Here is a 6719-nt window from a genome sequence, read left to right on the forward strand (position 1 = left end):
GAGATCTTGAATCTGAATTCAAGGATACGAAGTGGGAAGGGGGTAGAGGTGGATTAAGGTGAGGGCATGGATGCCCGTCCCTTTATTGGATTTGATTATTTAGAGAATCACTGAAGCGGGTCCCCTCTTTATGCATGACAGTTAGTGCCTCCTTATGACATTTTTTGGATCCACAACTGGTGAGGACTTCATAAAAAAATATTTAGTAAGTTTTTGTTTTAAATTGTGATAAAAATGTATTTACATTCACATAGACAGAAATAGGATAAAATAAACTACCGAAAGCTTAAGTCCACATAAGAGGGTATGGATGGGGGTTAACAGAATAGAGAATAACGGGCAAACAATAAAGATAAAAGAATAATGAAATGCTAAAATATGAGGAAAGAGAGTAATGAGCAAAAAGTGTAAGTTTGTAGAAATATAGCTAAAAAAAGTTAAAGAACACAGAAAAAGAAGACCCCCCCCCCCCAAGATCCTGACTTCATCTTTAACGCTGCCGGGATATTTTGAGACAAAGTGCACGTATTAGTAGTCAGCCGAAACCACTAAGCGTTTTGCATCCATACGTTTTTTTTTCTTCGGGATACTGACTGCTGAGTAAATTATCAATGTAATAGTTAATGTTCTCGAGAGATGACCCTATAATTACAGAGACATATATACACATATATACACATAGGTTAATGCCTATTTCGTGTCAGTAACCTCCTCGACACGGTTCATTTTACGTCGGCTCATTTTTGTCTTAAGAATAAACATGATAAGTTTCTTTCCCCTGCATTCCCCGATCCCACTTGTAAATAGCACATTGGTCTCAAGACATTGGTACACTATACGTTACAACACTTGCCGTCAGTACTCAACATTGGAAAAATATTAAATAAGAAGGTATAGAAAATTAATGCACACACACTATTATCAACCACAGACATGATGTTTTTCTCAATTTGCCTAAATCGTTATTCCGCAATACAAAGAGGGTGGTGATTGAAAAACCACCACTTTGAACACGGGCACCGGCATGCTGTGAATTTGAAAGTTTCCCAAATGAGTAACTATCCATTACTTTTCTAGTGTAAAGTTTTATTTAATACACATTTGATTTGAAATGGCATATCAGAGAGATATATAAACATATATCATAGGCTGATCCAGGGGGGGAGGTTGGGGGCCCGAGCCCCCTTTCTTTGGAAAAATCTGGTTGATTATATAGGGAATCACTAAAGCATGACTGGAGCCGGCCCTCCCTTATGAAAAGTTCTGGATCCGCCAAATGAGAAAAACTCAAGAAAGATAAATACATGATTTAGTGGGGGGGGGGGGGGGGGACAGGAGTTCGGGCCCCCTTTTCTTGAAAAAATTTGGTTGATTAGGGAATCACTGAAGCATGACAGGAGCCGGCCTTCTCTTAGGCAGTCACTTATGAAAATTTCTGGATCCACCACTGTAAAATTGTCTTCAGTTGTACTACATTAAAAATTTTATACCTGTATTCTATAGTGCAAATCAAAGGAAAATAATGTAAATTATCTGGTAGTAGCAATACAATTTAAATGTTGAGCAAAATTAAACAAGTAATTAAGGTTGAATGTGAATCAGGACGAACAGACCTAGATCCAAACTCCAGTAGGGTAACTCCTATAGGTCAAAAGTTCATGTTTATAAGTTTTGTCAGGTCACCAGTACCTCACTAATCAAAATGAAATAACATGTTACAGACAATTAACATCTTTAATTTCAACATAATTTTGGTTTTTGTTATGAATACCTTTCTTCTACATTTTTGGATAAATACTCATTATCCGGCAAATTCCAAGTTGAACCTTCTTCCGTAGGCCTATCCCCACCAGAGACCAAATGATGCACAAGCATGACAAGTTAGGTATAGGTAATGATATGAATGCAACAATGAGCAAAAGCCATACCATCTATCTAGCTATAAAAGGCTTTGAATAATATAAAATAAATCAAAAAAGGAATTTAATGGTTTTGGGCAACTGTTTTGAATTTAAAAAAAAAGCTTTAACAATGTTAATTTTTGTGTGCATTTATTTTTGCTAATTTTGAATAATGGACAAAAATGTGAGATTGATTATTGTGATTTAAGAAAAATCTGCATACATAAAATTGAAAACGGAAATGGGGAATATGTCAAATAGACAACAACCCAACCAAAGAGCAGACAATAGCCGAAGGCCACTAACTGGTCTTCAACGCGGTGAGAAAATCATGCACCCCGAGGTGGTCTTCAGCTCATAAATATGTATCAGATAAAAGAATGCAATACAGCTCTCAGTCGCATTAATAAAAACCTCACAATAAGTTCTGAAAATCAGAATAAAAAGTATTGTAAGATTCTCAAAGTGTACACATGGAGTTATGAAACTTAATCATGCTAATTAAACATGTTAAAGATTGGCATACAACTTGGAGTAGCCTTATGGCATTGTATAGTGTAATGAATTCAGGGGATAATGGCACTACCTCTTTGATTTTAAAGTCCTCAGATTCTGACAGAATCAATCTTTAATATTAATATGCATACTCTTGTACAAAGGAATATAAGTATGCAATAGACATATGGTCTTCAAAAATAAGAGGTATCCATGCTATACATTTATGACAAGATCTTAATCAATTATAATTTTGGTTTGTTTAAATATTTTGGAGGTTAGTATGTCATTTGTGTATGTCGTCCTTTTTTGTGATGATGTTTTCGTTTAAAGTTGGAAAAAATTGTTTGTACCAACAAAAATAAATACATGAAGTTAATCCAGAATTATGTGTTTATCATTTTTTTTATGTTTAGGTTGCCAGCAAGATGAAAAGAACAATGCAGTTCAAAAGTCAAAATGTGGATAAGCTGAGATACAAGGTCCTACTTTTGCAGATTTTCATATTTTGCATGAATGAATTTGAAGTTTATACCATGGAGGGCAGAGAAAGAAAAGAAACACTTCAATTTTCCTGCTTCTGAAGAATAAATGTAAAACATCTTGTTCGGTAAGTTTTATGCTCTGTTTTGATAGTGTTTGCGCATTCATCTGTCTTTCTCTAAATTGTATTCACTTAAAGTTTTTGGTTACAGTTCACCATGAACTTCAGTTAGTAACTTGTGGTTTTACATGTATATACTCAAAATTTAGTACTTTAAAATGTTCATGTATTTTTGTCGAGCCTGCGACTTTTGTCGCAGAAAGCTCTGCATAGGGATAGTGATCTGGCGGCGGCTATGGCGGTGGCGTGAGCTAACTTCCTAAAAGCTTTATATTTTAGAAGGAGGAAGACCTGGATGCTTCATACTTTGTATATAGATGCCTCATGATACGAATTCTGTCTGTCACATTTCCATTGTCCGTGACCTCATTTTCATGGTTCAGTGACTACTTGAAAAAAAAGTTCAGATTTTTTGTAATGTTAATTTTTCTCTTATTATGAGTAATAGGATAACTAAATTTGGTATGTTCGTACCTTGCAAGGTCCTCATGCTCGTCAGAGAGTTTTCACTTGACCTAGACCTCATTTCATGGATCAGTGAACAAGAACTTAGTCTTAGATGCATGATTTTTTTTATTAGTTGTTAGTGGCTTTGAACTAGCTGTCAGTAACTGCGAGAACTCTCAGATCTGTACTTAGTGTCTTGTTGTTGTTTGGATGTACTAGTACCCGGCCACGTCCACTTGTATTTGTAGTATTTGTATTTTTATCTATCTGATGAGTTTAAAGCCTCTTTCGACTGATTTTTATAGTTCTTTCTTATGTTGTACTGTTACACCACTGTCCCAGGTTAGGGGGAGGGTTGGGATCCCGCTAACATGTTTAACCCCGCCACATTCTGTATGTATGTGCCTGTCCCAAGTCAGGAGCCTGTAATTCAGTGGTTGTCGTTTGTTTATGTATTACATATTTGTTTTTCGTTCATTTTTTGTACATAAATTAGGCCGTTAGTTTTCTCGTTTGAATTGTTTTACATTGTCATTTCTGGGCCTTTTATAGCTGACTGTGCGGTATGGGCTTTGCTCATTGTTGAAGGCCGTACAGTGACCTATAGTTGTTAATTTCTGTGTCATTTGGTCTCTTGTGAAGAGTTGTCTCATTGGCAATCATACCACATCTTCTTTTTTATATTTTAGGTTAAGTTTTGGTGGTCAAGTCCATATCTCAGATACTATAAGCAATAGGTCTAGTATATTCGGTGTATGGAAGGACTGTAAGGTGTACATGACCAACTGACCTTGACCTCATTTTCATGGTTCAGTGGTTATAGTTAAGTTTTTGTGTTTTGGTCTGTTTTCCTTATACTGTATGCAATAGGTCTACTATATTTGGTGTATGTAATGATTGTAAGGTGTACATGTCTAGCTGGCAGGTGTCATCTGACCTTCACCTCATTTTCATGGTTCAGTAGTCAAAGTTAAATTTTTGAGTTTTGTTCTTTTTTTCTAATACTAAATGCAATAGGTCAACTATATTTGGTGTATGGAAACATTTTATGATGAACATGTCAGTCTCCCAGGTTTTATTTGACCTTGACCTCATTTTCACGGTTCATTACTTAGTGTTAAGTTTTTGTGTTTTGGTCTGTTTTTCTTAATCTATAAGCAATAGGTCAACTATATGTGTTGAATGGAAGGACTGTAAGCTGTACATGTCTGCCTGGCATGATTCATCTGACCTTCACCTCATTTCCATGTTTCATTGGTCAATGTTTAGTTTTCTTGGTTAAGTCTGCTTCTTTGAAACTATAAGCAATAAGTCAACTGCATTTAGTATATTGAATGATTGTAAGGTGTACATGTATTTCTTGTCGGGTTTATATGACCTTGAATTCATTTTCTTGGATCATGTTGAGTTTATGTGATAGTTGTAGTAAAGCTTTATATTTAGGACTATCAACATGATATCAATGATTAGTAAAGAATGCGCAACATTTCAGCGTGTGCACTCTTGTTTATACATTATACACCACATTTACTGTTTTTACCCTGATTTTATGGATCACTGAACATAGAAATGTCACAATGTGAAATTATAGTACATTCTTAGGTTAAAGTTTTAGGTTAAGGTACATAGCTTACCATGAAGTTGAATTTCATACACATGTTCATTATGTGGTGAACTTTTAAATTCAGTGCTAAACTAAGATTTTGAGCCTGATTACATGATTGACTAGACATTGACACATGCTAGTGTTTGCCAGGCATGGTGTCCTGTACTAAGAACTTTAATAGTACTCGCTGAGTATGGAGTTTTTGTGAAAGTTTAATATAAGTGAGATTTTTGCATGACATCCTGTCAACTGCTTGTTGATCATGTTTATACATGTCTTAAAATTAATATCTGACACATTGGTGTTTTGTGAACTTGGAAATAAGTTATTTGATAGAATAATAATGTTTTGAGATTATCAAAATAAAAAATATCCAATTTTACTATTAATAATTAAGTATTAACAAAAAGAAGATTTAGGATATATGTATATGTATAACCATATATAAAAATGAGACAGCAACCGAACAACACAAAAAAACAATATAATTTTTTGTATCAATGTTATAATTTCCAACATGTCAAAAGAGTTCAAGGTATTTTCTCATTGAAATAAAACACAAGTGGAACTCTTTCCGAACTTCAGAAGCTTAAAGAAGTGCTGTTTCTATTGTTGGCATTTTGTATAATATATTGCAAATTCTTGTGAAAAATGGAATGTTATTGTAATTGCCTAAAGTTTTAACATTGATCTATATATATATATATATATATATATATAACTGGGGAAAATACCCAAATGTTATAAAGAAGAATACATAAATTGATTGTTATATAATATTAGAATAGGAAGATGTGGTATATTGCTAATTTGACAACTCTCCACCAGAGACCAAAGGATGTAGGAGATTAGCAACTGATGACACTGGACAACCTTCAACAATCAGTAAAATCCATACCGCAATGCGCCATAGCTATTTTTATTGAAAATCATATGTTATTGCTACATGTATGCAAACAATTTTTTATAATCCATAACTTCTGATTTTTATTGGTTCTTTTTCAGAAGGATTGAAATTCATCACTTAGAATAAAAGGAGAAAACACAGAAACAAGACCAGAATAAATTCAAAGACAAAAGTCAGATCAGTTATTATTTTCATCACTCAGTCAATGAATCGAAGTTCTATTAAATATCTAAAGATATTAAAACCACAATAATGACAATGTTCTGTGCTGAATGGCCAAAAAGTGGACTATACATTACGATCACACAATGCTGGATGATAAGAAACTATTAATTTTTTGGGTGGAGGGATATCCTGAAAAAAAAATTAGATTTATGTAAAAAGCTACTAGTATGTTAAGCTTAATAATAGAGTTTTCATTGATTCCAAATGGGAAAAAATTGTGTTTCAAAAAAGTATTCTAGAATTCATAAATAAACATATATTGATACTTACATTATCTGCTTTGTTGTTTAAAAGTTTAGTTTTGAACAGTTATAGAACAATATAATTGCATTAACATTTCCAAGGAAAAAAAGATATTCAACTAAAAAGATTCATCTTAAAACAATTTACTACCAAACAGAATTCATTGTAACATACACATTACTGTATATTTATAATTTGAATTCCATAGGATTTTATTTTGTCCCATGGGATATTAAAAATCCCATGGGATAATTATAGTCCCATGGGATTTTTTTTGTCCCATGGGACAAC

The 6719-nt window shown here is 33.6% G+C and overlaps 1 long non-coding RNA gene across 1 annotated transcript; it reads left to right on the top strand.

Moving 5' to 3' along the window:
- The first annotated feature begins 2696 nt into the window (after positions 1 to 2696).
- LOC127726429 (uncharacterized) lies at positions 2697 to 6456 on the top strand. Its single transcript, XR_007993539.1, has 2 exons — positions 2697 to 3006; positions 6059 to 6456. It is a non-coding gene; the product is annotated as an uncharacterized LOC127726429 (long non-coding RNA).
- Positions 6457 to 6719: the final 263 nt, after the last annotated feature.

The sequence above is a fragment of the Mytilus californianus genome, unplaced genomic scaffold, assembly GCF_021869535.1.
Source record: "Mytilus californianus isolate M0D057914Y unplaced genomic scaffold, xbMytCali1.0.p SCAF_17, whole genome shotgun sequence".
In the NCBI taxonomy this organism is placed as follows: Eukaryota; Metazoa; Mollusca; class Bivalvia; order Mytilida; family Mytilidae; genus Mytilus; species Mytilus californianus.